The sequence below is a fragment of the Hypanus sabinus genome, chromosome 15, assembly GCF_030144855.1.
Source record: "Hypanus sabinus isolate sHypSab1 chromosome 15, sHypSab1.hap1, whole genome shotgun sequence".
Lineage (NCBI taxonomy): Eukaryota > Metazoa > Chordata > Chondrichthyes > Myliobatiformes > Dasyatidae > Hypanus > Hypanus sabinus.
In genome coordinates, this window is record NC_082720.1 from 27,449,588 (window position 1) to 27,463,185 (window position 13,598).

Below are 13,598 nucleotides of genomic sequence, written 5' to 3' on the forward strand. Positions count from 1 at the left end.
AAGGTACAAAAGACCAGGTTTTGCAGCTTATCAATCAGGTCTGTGGGAATGATGGTACTATATCTGTTAAATGAGGGGTATAAATGAGGGGTCATAACTGTTCCTGAACCTGGTGGTATGGGTCCTAAGGCTCCTGTACCTTCTTCCTGATGGCAGCAGTGAGAAGAGAGCATGGCCTGGATGGTGGGGTCCCTAATGATGGATGTTGCTTTCCTGTGACTGTGTTCTGTATAAATGTGCTCAATGGTGGGAAGGGCTCAGTTGTATCCACTACTGTTTAGAGGATTTTTTGTTCAAGGGCATTGGTGTTTCCATACCAAACCATGATGCAATCTGTCAATATACTCTTCACCACACATCTACAGAAGTTTGTCAAAGTTTTAGATGACATGCTGACCCTTCACAAACTTCTAAGGATGCAGAAGCGCTGGCGTGCTCCCTTTGTAATGACACTTACATGTTGGGCTCAGGACAGATTCTCCAAAATAATAATACAGAGGAAATTAATACAGATGAACCCTCTCCATCTCTAATTCCTCTGATGAGGACTGGCACGTGGATGTCTAATTCTCTTCTTCTGAAATCAATAATTAGCTCCTTCATCTTGCTGACATTGAGTGAGAGGTTGTTGTGGCACCACTCAGCCAAATTTTCAATCTCTCTTCCATATGCTCAAAATTGAAAGTTCAAATTAAATTTATTATCAAAATATATATGGTTACCATATAGAACCCTAAGATTCAGAATCCTGTGGCATAACCATAGAATAATCCATAGAATAATATCCACAACAGATTCATTGAAAGACTGTACTAACTTGGGCATTCAACCTGTGTGCAAAAGACATACAACAGTGCAAATACAGAGAAAAAAAATAGTAATAATAATAAATAAATAAGCAATTACTGTCGAGAACTTGAGTTGAAGAGTCATTGAAAATAAGGTTGTAGGAACATTTCAATGATGGTGTAAGTGAAGTTGAGTGAAGTTATCCCCTTTGGTTCAATAGCCTGATGGTTGAGGGGTAATAGCTGTTCCTGAACCTGGTGATGTGAGTCCTGAGGCTCCTGCACCTTCTTCCTGAATGTAGCAGTGAGGAGCAAGCATGACCTGGGTGCTGGGGGTCCCTGATGATGGATACTGTTTTCCTGCGACAGCGTTTCATGTAGATGTGCTCAATGGTGGGAGGGCTTTAGCCATGGTGGACTGGGCTTCATCCACTACTTTTTGTAGGATTTCAGTTCAAGTGTATTGCTGTTCCTATGGCAGGCTGTGACGCAACCAGTCAGTGTACTCTCCACCACACGTCAATGGAAGTTTGTCAAAGTCGGTGATTCATCATCACCTTTGATTCAGCCCGCTACAGCAGTGTCATCAGCAAACTTGAATATGGCATTGGAGCTGCGTTTAGTTTCACAGTCATAGGTGTAAAGAGAGTTGAGTAGGGAGCTAAATGCTTGTGGTGCACTGATGCAGATGGAGGATGTGGGGGAGATGTTACCAGTCTGAACTGACTAGGGACTGCTAGTGAGGAAATTGATGATCCAATTGCAGAAGGAAGTATTGAGACCACAGTCTTGAAGCCTATTGATTAGTTTTGAGGGGATGATATTTTTAAATGCCAAACTGTAGCCGATAAAGAGAATCCTGATGTATGTATCCAAGCACTTCAATAAGTTTATGATGAAAGAGATGTTGCCACCTTTGCCCTTTCCTGATGCAGTCATCTGGTCCATCCAGTGGTTTGGGAAAACCTTGGGCTGGAGTGTTGTGTCCAGACTATGTGGGGGGGGGGGTGGGTTGGGGCGTAGTTGTGTGTGTGTGGTGAGCCATGTCTCAGTGAGAAAGAATGCAGCAATTTATCGTTTCCCTCTGATACAGAAATCTTGGTCTTAAGTCCTCTCTCTTGCTCTTCAGTGACTGTACATTAGCTAGGTGGACGTGGGGAGCAGTGCTCGTGTTCTCTGTCGCTTCAGCCTGGCCTGAAGTCCCCAGCAATGACCACACGTTCTAGAACTATGGCAGCCATCTGACCGGTTCCAGAGGCTATACCTGCATTCCAGAGAGTCAGGCCCATCGAGACTCATCAGGAGATCGTAAAGATTGCTAGTGCATTTAGAAAGAATTGAAAATGCTTTTCTTAAAGGGAAATTCCAGGCTGCAGATTACAGCAATAACTGTTCAGATGACCTATTTCCAGTAGAAATCTGACCTTATTGATAATACCTTTGTGATAACTGCACACTCTCACTGTGACTGTTGGATTTCCCCAGGGTTCTCCAGTCTATAGTGCTGGCAGGTTAAATGGTTACACTAGATGAGTGGTAGGAGTATTAGAAGGGTGGGCGAGTTTCGTGAGCAGTTACGATGAAAAAAGTGGAGGGATTGAACAAATGGCAAATGGCATTAACGGAAGTTTGAGAAATCAATGTTCAATGTTCCCCTCCTCCCCTTCTTACCCCATCCCTTATTTATTGATTTCCCCCCCTTCCCCCTTTTTTCTCTCTGCCCATCACTCTTTGCCTGTTCTCCATCTCCCTCTGTTGCTCCCCTCCCCCTTTCTTTCTCCCGAGGCCTCCCGTCCCATGATCCTTTCCCTTCTCCAGCTCTGTATCCCTTCCACCAATCACCTTTCCAGCTCTTAGCTTTATCCCTCCCTGCCCTGTCTTCTCCTATCATTTTGGATTTCCCCCTCCCCCCCCTCTACTTTCAAATCTCTTACTATCTTTCCTTTCAGTTAGTCCTGACGAAGGGTCTCGGCCCGAAACATCGACTGTACTTCTTCCTATAGATGCTGCCAGGCCTGCTGCGTTCCACCAGCATTTTGTGTGTGTTGCTTGAATTTCCAGCATCTGCAGATTTCCTTGTGTTTGTGTGGATATTTAGTCATCTTCCCCTCTGCCTAGTGTGGAGGTTTGAGCTCTGTTTGGGAATTGGAGAGGGCAGAACGTCAGCTGAGGAGTGCCGACTGGAGCTGGTGCAGAACACAGTGTGTGAGCTGTATGGTTAAAATAACTGTGTGTGTGTGTGTGTATGTGTGTGTGTGTGTGTGTGTTTGTTTGTTCCATTATCCACCTCCCTCCAGGTCTCCATGGTGACAGTAAAGTGTCAGTTAAAGGAACTCGGAAAATCAGGCTCTCAATCCTCCTCCATTTGTGGTTCATCAGGATGTTGGAGAGGTGAGAATGATGATAGAGAAGGTGACTAAACTGAACACAGTCTGCAGTCTCTCTCTGCTCCATGTCAGTCCTCGAACGTGTGCTGCTGCTGTATGTCTCCCATGGTCTATACTTTTCAGAGCACGTACTTTTCTCTGGTTAACAGCAGTTGTGTCCAGCTTTGCTATTTTTTCTCTATCTTAATTGTCTCATTATTTCTATTTTCAATCTTGCACATTCATGGTGATGCCCAATTTTCCAAACATTGTCTTATTTCCTGAACACACATTATTCATACCTCCTCATTAATATCAACACTGGAATGATTTAAAATCAAACTTCTATCAGCCAAACTGAAAATGTATAACTTCCTATCTATGGATAAATTAATTTTTCTACAATTTTTTATGACTGGGAAGAAGCTTTGGGGCACAAAATCAATGGAAATTATAATTTTGAAAATGCATTCCAATAATTACATTATGCAGCTAATCAATACAATACAAATGTAATACCCGAGGAAAGGTTTCACTGCTAATGTAATGGTTTCTCTGTAGCAGCAATGTTTGGGTTATGACTCAAGATAATGGGAGTTTGGAATTTGCAGCATCCCACGAGGGGAGTGGTTTTCTTTCTTGTGTGCTCGAGAGGGAGGGACTCACATGCTTTTGTTCGGGAGAAGATGGAGAGAGAAGATGCTGGAATAGAGAAGTCGTAGACTGCAGGGCTGAGCAGACTTGGAATAGAGTCAGGAGTCATCGATGCTGGGGGAAATCGATGGAGAACGAACAGACAGGAAATTGTGAGCTCCAATGTGCACATTAGAACGTTTCACTAAAATAGGCCCTTTTTCTTTTTGTTTTCTTTACTAACCCTATAGTCAAATTAAGAATTTTAAAGCATAATCATTTAATTGCATATTGTGTACTGATTTGTTTTTTCATGGTACTGATTTGTAACAGGGGAAACATCACACAGCATCCACGCAAATGAGATTTCTTAAGTTTGGCCAGGCCGGAGGGCTGTCTCCCCCTAGATCAACGCAGCTGGCCAAACCTGGATGTTACACAAATATTATAACAATATGTACAGTTTTAGCTATCTAACTGCACATCCAAGCCTTTGGAACAACACAAGAAAGCAAACATCAAGGAAGATGAGGTGCAGAAAGTTGAACAGCTGTAGTTCTATTTCAGTTTTCAGTGACTTTCCTGAAATATTAAGGAATTTGATGCACCACATTTAATAGACCTCATTTCACCAAGTTCCACCTAATATCAACAGCCTGACCAATACTTTAACAGTAGAATACCACAATATATATTTTTGCAGTTTTCAAAATAAAATTTCACCTCCGATATGTGGTTAACTTGAAGGAACTAAAGATTAATTCTTGTAAATCATCAGTCTGCAATTCACACAAATCTTGTCTGAAGTCTTTAAAATAGAAAATTCAAGTTGAATTGAGAGAAAAATAGAAAATAACAAAAGTAAGTTAGAATTTTTGCCTATATTGCATTGATCAGACTAATATTTCACTCTCTCTCTCACACACACACAAGGAAGCAGCAGCGTTTTCGTGCATTTAAATTCAGCTGTGAAATAGAACTGTTATGAAATAGTATTGGGCTCCATTATTATTAGATCTGATATTCTATTACAGCTCAGAGTGCCAGAGTTTGGAGTTCAAATCTAATGTCATCTATTAGGAATTTGTATGTCCTCCCCTTGAATGCAAGGGTTTTCTCTGGGTTTCCTCCCACAGTCCTAAGGCGCACCGGTTCGTAGGTTGAAATTGGTCATTGTAAATTGTCCTATGATTAGGCAAAGGTTAAAATGGGGGTTGCTGGGCGGAATGGTTCAAAGAGGCACAAGCGCTGATTCTGCACCGCATCTCAATAAAAACAAACAGAAAAAAATAAAGCCAGTAGGAGGAGCCATTTTACATGTCAAGTCATTTTCTGAACCTGGACAGTTTAGATATTATTAAGGTTTATATTATTACTTTACAATATTTTATTAGGTGGCTGCTACTATTTTAGGTTTGCTGGAATCAAGTGTTAGGTATGGTGATCATTTTGGTAGCAGTATGCATTCCACCTCAGGCCAATGTCAGTCAGGCTTTAGATGATCCGAGCAATGGGATCAACATGCACGAAACAGCGCACCCTAACGCTTTCACCATCGTTTTGGGAGATTTTAACCAAGCCAATCTGAAAAATCACTAAGCAATTACCATCAACAGATCACTTGAAATATCAGAGAAAACAGCACTCTGGACCATTGTTACACCACCATCAAGAATACCTACCGTGCTATTCCACGCCCTCACTTCAGATCACCTAACTATACTTCTACTCCCGTGGTACAGGCAGAGACTGAAGACTGCAGCACCAGCAGTGAGGACCACAAAGGTCTGGACAAGGGAAACACAGGAGCTACAGGACTGCTTTGAATCGGTGGACAGGACCGTATTCAGAGATTCATCTTCGAACCTGGATGAGTATGCTGCAGTTGTTACCGACTTCATTAAAACCTGTGTGGATGAGTGTGTGCCCAGAAAGACTTGCTGTGCATTCCCAAAACAAAAGCCATGGATGGACCAGGAGGCATGTCATCTGCTGAGGGCTAGATCTGTGGCATTCAAGTCTGGTGACCCAGGCTTGTACCAGAAAACCAGGAATGACTTGTGGAGGGCTACTTCAAGGGCAAAGAGACAATTTTGAACGTGGTTGGAGGTGACATCGGGTTCACAACAACTTTGACAGGGTTTGCAAGATATTACTTCCTACAAAGCAAAACCCAATAGCATGAATGGCTGCAATGCTTCACTATCAGATGAACTTCTGTGCCTGCTTTGAAAGGGAGAATATAACTGCAGCTGTGAAGATCCCTGCTGCACATGGTGACCCTGTGATCTCTGTCTCAGAGGCTGATGTTAGGCTGTCTTTAAAGAGAGTGAACCCGTGCAAGGCGGAAGGTCCCGATGGAGTACCTGGTAAGGCTCTGAAAACCTGCGTCAACCAGCTAGCAGGAGTATTCAAGGACATTTGAACCTCTCACTGCTACGGGTGGAAGTTCCCACTTGCTTCAAAAAGGCAATAATTATACCAGTGCTTAAGAAGAATAATGTGAGCTGCCTTAATAACTATTGCCCAGTTGCACTCACATCTACAGTGATGAAATGCTTTGAAAGGTTGGTCATGACCTGACTGAACTCCTGCCTCAGAAAGGACCCGGATCCATTGCAATTTGCCCATCACCACAATAGGTCAATGGCAGATGCAATCTCAGTGGCTCTTCACACAGCTTTAGACCACCTGGACAATACAAACACCTATGTCAGGATGTTGTTCACCAACTATAGCTCAGCATTTAATAGCATCATCCCTACAATCCCAATGGAGAAGTTGCTGAACCTGGGCCTCCGTACCTCCTTCTGCAATTGGATCCTCAACTTCCTAATTGGAAGACCACGATCTGCGCAATTCGTGATAACCTCTCCTCCTCACTGACAATCAACACTGGTGCACCTCAGGGGTGTGTGCTTAGCCCACTGCTCTACTCTCTCTATACCCATGACTGTATGGCTAGGCATAGCTCACATCCCATCTATAAATTTGCTAATGATACAAGTGTTGTTGGTAGAAACTCAGATGGAGATGAGAGGGTGTACAGGAGTGAGATATACCAACTAGTGGAGTGATGTCACAGCAACAACCTTGCACTCAACATCAGTAAGATGAAAGAGCTGGCTGTGAACTTCAGGAAGGGTACCAATCCTCATAGAGGGATCAGACGTGGAGAGAGAGAGCAGTTTCAAGTTCCTGGGTGTCATTATCTCTGAGGACCTAACCTCATCACAACATATTGATGCAGATATAAAGACGGGAAGACAGCAGCTATACTTTATTACGAGTTTGAAGAGATTTGGTATCATAAAAAAAACTTCTATAGTTGTACCATGGAGAGCATTCTGACAGGCTGCATCAATGTCTGGTATGCGGGGGGCGGGGGGGGGGGTGGCTACTGCACAGGACCGAAAGAAGCTGCAGAGGGTTGTAAATTTAGTCAGCTCCATCTTGGGTACTAGCCTACAAAGTACATTAGAACTAGCATAGCAGCGTCCATTATTAAGGACGCCCAGCACCCAGGGCATGCCCTATTCTCATCATTACCATCAAGCAGGAGGTACAGAAGCCTGAAGGCACACACTCAGCGATTCAGGAACAGCTTCTTCCCCTCTGCCATCCGATTTCTATATCGACATTGAACCCATGAACTCTACCTCACTTTTAAAATATATATTATTTGTTCTTTTGCATCATTTTTAATCTATTCAATATACATATACTGTATTTGATTTACTTATTTATTTATTATTTATGTACTTCTTTTCTTCTATATTATGTATTATATTGAAATGTTACTGCTAAGCTAACAAATTTCAGGACACATGCCAGTGATAATAAACCTGATTCTGATTCTGCTAGGTCAGTTCGAAGGCTTGATAGTTAGAAGCTTCAGGGATGAGTGGCACAAAGACAAACATTTTCTTCTTGATCTGGACCATTTGAACCCATTCAGAATCATCATTTGCAGTATTCAGCAGATCATGCTTTGTTACGTTTGCAAGCCTATTTGGAGACTTAACTTAACTTCTCTTTTTGCTCTTCCTACAGCAAGAGACATGGCCATTCCCTTAGGCTTTCTTGGCAAAATATCTTTGATCTGGGTCACAGATCTTGACCTGTGTAGATAGGGTTAGCATGGGACACTTTCCAACCACGTGAAGGATCAGTTCCTGGATATGGATATGTTTAAAAAGGCTATCTCACAATCTCAGTGTTAGATGCAATCCAGTGCTACACAGAAGGCAGTGGGAAAGAGAAAAATTGCTTCACTCACAATCTAAAAGTGACATTATTTCAAAAAGCACACACACTTATGACTGGTAAGCAAAGAAATCAGAGACAATTTTAACCAGGTTGAAGTGCTAATTGTTATGTTTTATAGCTCCAAAACATAAAACTAATTGAAAGAAAAACAAAGAAGCACGGAAACGTGTGTAAACTTTGTTTTTTTCCTTTTGCAAGATGCACACATATAACGTGATGTGGTGGTCTAATGACGTATGCCATTCACATACTTTTACATATAAACTGCAGTGCATTTTGTTAGCAACAAACAATGTTTAATAAAACGGAGTATTTATAATATCGTTCAAATATTAAATACGCAACTCTCTTCTACTGTATCAAATCCCACTCAATATAGAATGCACCTCAACTATATACATAGTATATATAATACAGCTAAGATGCAGACAGCCACAGCATAATCAATTTAAAATTATCCCATTCAGGCCTAATGTTTTTATCGCTGTGGAGGCTTTCTTAATCTTGTGGGATATTGTCCTTTCCTTACAAGGGGGAGTCATTCTGCATGGCAGGAGAGACTTGCGGCTGTTAATAATCTCAGGTTCTGGGGCTTCTTCCAGACTCAAGGCCCTTCTGTCAACTTGTGCATAGTTTTTCTCTGTAGCGGTAAGGGAACATGATGCAAAGGCTATAGGATGTTCATTTACATCACTCATAACATGTGACATGATTGCACTTGTCCCATAGGGCGTGGCATCACAGGCAAGCTTTACGGGATGATGTTGATTATAACGTGTGAGAACAGTGTCTGATGTCACTATTTCCTTTGTCTTCTAGAAAGCCACCTCACACTGCTTTATCCATTGCCATTTCTTCCTGATCTGTAGTAATGAATTCAAGGAGAGGAGCATAGTGGCCTGGTTTGGCAGGAACCTATTATAGTAATTGACAATTTCTAAAAAGGACCATACTGGAGTATAAAAGTTACATTGTTTGCTGTGTAACCAAAACTATGTAGTCAGCTTTGATGTAGATTATGTAGTCTGAGTTTGCTATTTGCTACGCATGTATCCAATTTAGTAGGAGAATGAAATCTCAAGAATGTAGAAGGCAATGGTGTGTTAATGAGAGGTAGCTAAGAGATGTAGATTAGAACATGATTAAGCCAATGGGTAGAAACAATAGTGGCGGATGTACGTGTGATACGCAACTATAGACCGATTGCACATGCTAATGCAACTAAACCAGGAGATTGCTATAAAAAATGCTATGTACAAGGATTGGTGGGCAATCAGCGACTAGCTCAATGACTGTCTCAGCTTTGATTTGCAAATTAAAGTTTAATACTTCTTGAAGAATGTTCTGCGTCTCCTGGTCGTTTGTGGGGCATGAGAAACCATGACAAAATTGACAACCATGGCAGGACTGGAAAGAGATCCACGGAAAGGGAACGACAGATTGGGGTCGCTTCCCAGTCCTCTAGGGACCCCCACAAGGCTAACAGAATTAAGGGTGCACCCAAACGAAAGGTAAGCGCTTTTTGCGACAATTTGGACTGTTGGTTTTGGGGAGGTCTTGGAGTCTCAGAAGTGTGGAACCACTGCCGAAGGGTCTCTCCAGTCCAAAGAATCTGGCAGAATTGGGGGTTAACAGGAGGCTCAGAGGATTGATCAAGAACTCTGCAGTGAGGGTAAGTACAAATAAGCTAATAAGAAGTTAAGTGAAGAAAAATTCCACGTGGTGTTGGTAAGTCCCTGTGGATACCGCTTCGTATGAAACGAAGGTCTGAACTGGCAGGGAAAGGGAAAATAGAGAAAATCCCTGTGGATACCGCTTCGTATGAAACGAAGGTCCGAACGGGCAGGGAAAGGGAAAATAGAGAAAATCCCTGTGGATACCGCTTCGTATGAAACGAAGGTCTGAACGGGCAGGGAAAGGAAAAATAGAGAAAATCCTCGTGGATACCGCCTTAAGAGATAAGGGTCTGAATAGACGAGGTGCAAAGAGAAAGTTCTCTGGATACCGCTCTGAATAGAGGTCTGTACGGGCAGAACAGAATAGGAAACAAGGACAGTCCAATATATAGTTTAAAGCGCTGGTAGATAGACGATAGACTAGGCATAGAATTAGAGTAAATAATATTATCCAGTAACAGAACTGTGAATCTCTGAAATACCTTAAAAAGAGAGAACAACATGACAGGTAAAGGAATGGCAGTAGAGAAATCACAAAAATCACAAAAACTTCAGAAAAATGGGAAAAAAGAACCAAAAACCTGGTCACAAAATGGCCAAGAGAAGGAATGTTTGATGTAAGCTTGTGCGAAGAAATGGAGGCACTAATTAAAAATTACAAACCAAAAGATAAATCTAAGAAAAGAGGGCAAAAAAGAGAATGAGAAATGGAAGTGCTAAAACTCTTCAGAACGGAGGGAGAAAGGCTGAGGTGGACAGGTAGAATATTGATTACAAGCGAGGAAGACACTAAGGTGCTGGAGAAACAGCCTGTTAGAGAGAGAGGAGGGTACGGTGAGAAACTGGCTTCAGCTCCGTACCCGGATGCGAAAGAAACAGAAAAGCCCCCTCCCTATAATGAGGAAGGAACCCCTAAGCAGTGCCCCCTGCTGACGGGAACAGTAAACATGCAGGGAGAAGTACAAGTTTGGGATAATGAAGGAAAAAGACAATATGAGAAGGAAAAAGCAGTAATATGGAAGGAGATACAGGCAGAAAGGATAAAGGTGGAACAGGCACAGAGAGAAATGAAAGAAGAGATTGAACGGATGAAATACTTGAGAGAGGAAAAGGAGTATGAGGAGTATTGGTTATACCATAGAAATAAACAGACTAGAAAAGAAAGTGGCTCATCAGGGCAGGAAGAGATGAGGCATTCAAGAGGAAGTGGAAAAAAGATAGGAGATGAGAGTCTTGGAGAAACACGAGAGAAGGGAGTCAAGCACGAGTAAGGATCATGAGGAGTCCCTGCCACAGGTGTACAGACACGGGCAGGAAGAAAGAGAAGGTGACTCATTGGAGGAGCAAGAGTTAAGTGGAGAGACAGAGGATGCGAGAATTTGTGGGGAAGAGGTAGGAGGCAGAAGCCTAGAAGAGCAGAAGGAGGCGGTAGGGAAGCGACTTGCGGAAGTAGAGAGCGAGCTAGATAAGTTACTGAGAGGGGGTTGCCAGAGGAGATGCGAAAAATACTCCAGAGGCCAACCAAGTATTGAATCAGGAAAGGAAGGACTCCACAGGGAGACCGAGGGAAGAAGAGGACCCTGGAGAAATTTGTGAGGGAGGCAGTAAAGACATACCCTGAGACAGATGGGGAGTCAGGTGAGGAGGAGAGCCAGGGCAGGTGGGAAGAAGGAGGAAGAATGATGCCGTTGTTAGTTAAGGGATCAGGACAAGTACAGTACATCCCTTGGGGATCCCAGGACCTAGAAGGGCTGAAAAACACTCTGCCTAATCTACATGGAGCAGGAAAATGGATTACAGCCTTTGAAGAAGAAACGGCGGGACGATTATTGGCTATGGGAGATTTGAAGTCACTATTGATAAGGTTGATGGGAACCTCCAAATTTAACGAACTAATGGAAATGGCTGGCATAGTAAACTCGAATGACCCGAGAACTGATGGAGACGGGGTTGACAGAGTGAGGCAGAGGGTATGGCGGGCCCTCAGGAAGCTTTATCCACCCAAAGTGGACCCCATAGCCTTAAAGGGGGATCCACTGGGAGACACTGAAAACCCAGCAGCCTACGTAGAAAACCAGTTGAAAAGGTGTTGACTGGGGACTGAGCAAGAGGGGGAAAATAGTTTATTTATCACCACACTGTTCCGACATAGCATTTTGGATGCAATGCCTCCGCAAGTAAAATCCAAAATGGAGGAAGTGGTTGGGCTGACGTCAATGATCCCACAAGAATTTAAAGACCACATAGTCCATGCGGTTGAGAAATACCGGAAAGACAAACGAAGTTTGGCTGAGCAGCAGGAAGAGGTGCAAAGAAAGTTAATACAAATGCAGCTCGAAGAACTCAAAAAGAAGGAAAAAGATGCTGCCAGCAACCACCGGTCCGAGTACAGCCATCGAACTGGACAAAGCACTGCTATATGGAGGGACCGATCATACTGTAAGACAAGGGCCGGAAAACCCCATGCCAATAATCAACATCTTTGGAGGAGCATTCCCACAAATGCCCTATCAGGAACAGACTAAATTCAAACAGCCCAGACAGGACTGGAAGTCCCAAGGAGGGTGACAGATGAGCGATGGGCAGATGGGACCAGTGAATAAACGGGGAAAGAGAGGTAGAGAGATTGTTCTGGGGATGTAATCAGCCAGGTCATATGAGAAGAGATTGTCCGTTTACCCCTTGGCCGGTCATACACCAACAGGAACTGATAAGAAGGGAACTAAAGTCTAGCCAAAGACCAGCCCCCACAGGCCCAAGCAGACCTGTGAACCCCTATGCGAGTTATTAGGGGTGCCCGGAGAACTCAAGTGGGAAGGGACATTACCCAATGATAACAAGGGAGGCAGATGAGGAACCCATTGTTCAGGTTATGTTAGAAGGGCAACTGACACCAATGATGATAGATACTGGAGCCACGTACACTTGTGTACAGCCACAGTATGCCCTTCACCTTCCCATGTCAGGAAAGTTTATTAAGATGGTAGGGTTCTCAGGGAAAACACAGTTGACACAGTGCACGCCTCCAGTGTAGTTGAGAATGGGAAATAAAGGAATTGTTTTGCCGCTGCTAGTATTTAAAGGAACTCTGATTAATTTGTTAGGCAGAGATGCCTTATTTAAACTGTAATTAAAATTAGAATGCACCAGAAATGGGCTGAGTGTGGAAAGAGCAGGGGCTCAATTGATAGTGCGAGAAGACAAGAAGGCTAATGTCATTTGGATAGGAGACATCGCAGATCAGATTCAGGAAACCTGGGAGAAATGGAAAAAGGGCGTGCAGGCTATATTACCCAGGGCTGTAATGCCCAAATCTGAGCTACATTGTACAGTGATTTTTGACGAGACTCAGAACAGGGAGTTAGAGGAGAGATGGCACCTGGAGGCATGTACCCCAAAGCACCTGGAAGGGGAGGCTGTGATAATTGGAAAGCAAGGGGCAGCTTTACAAGTTAAGTGGAACACCTTTTTAGGAAAATGGTACAGGATACCGGAGGCTGCACCCCACGTAACATTGTTGGTAAACAAATGATATCAGTCTAAAGACTCAGGACCCTTAGTTAAGAGTGCTGAAACCGTAACAGTGTGGAGGAAAATCACGCCAGAGGTGTGGATATCAGAAGACAACAATTGCATTAAAATAATGGTAAGTGTAGATATTGTAGGGACAGTGAAAGAGGTCAAAATAACTCCCCAACCACACATGCCATTGCTGGGAAAGGAAAGAGGCCAGCAGAAAGATAGAAGGTTAGATGAGTTGCCATCTATTCTGTGGTCACAGCATGACATGGACGTAGGGAAAATAAAAACAGTTAGTCAGGTGGAAATAAGGCTGAAAAAAGGAGCAATTCCACCCAGGAGACCAC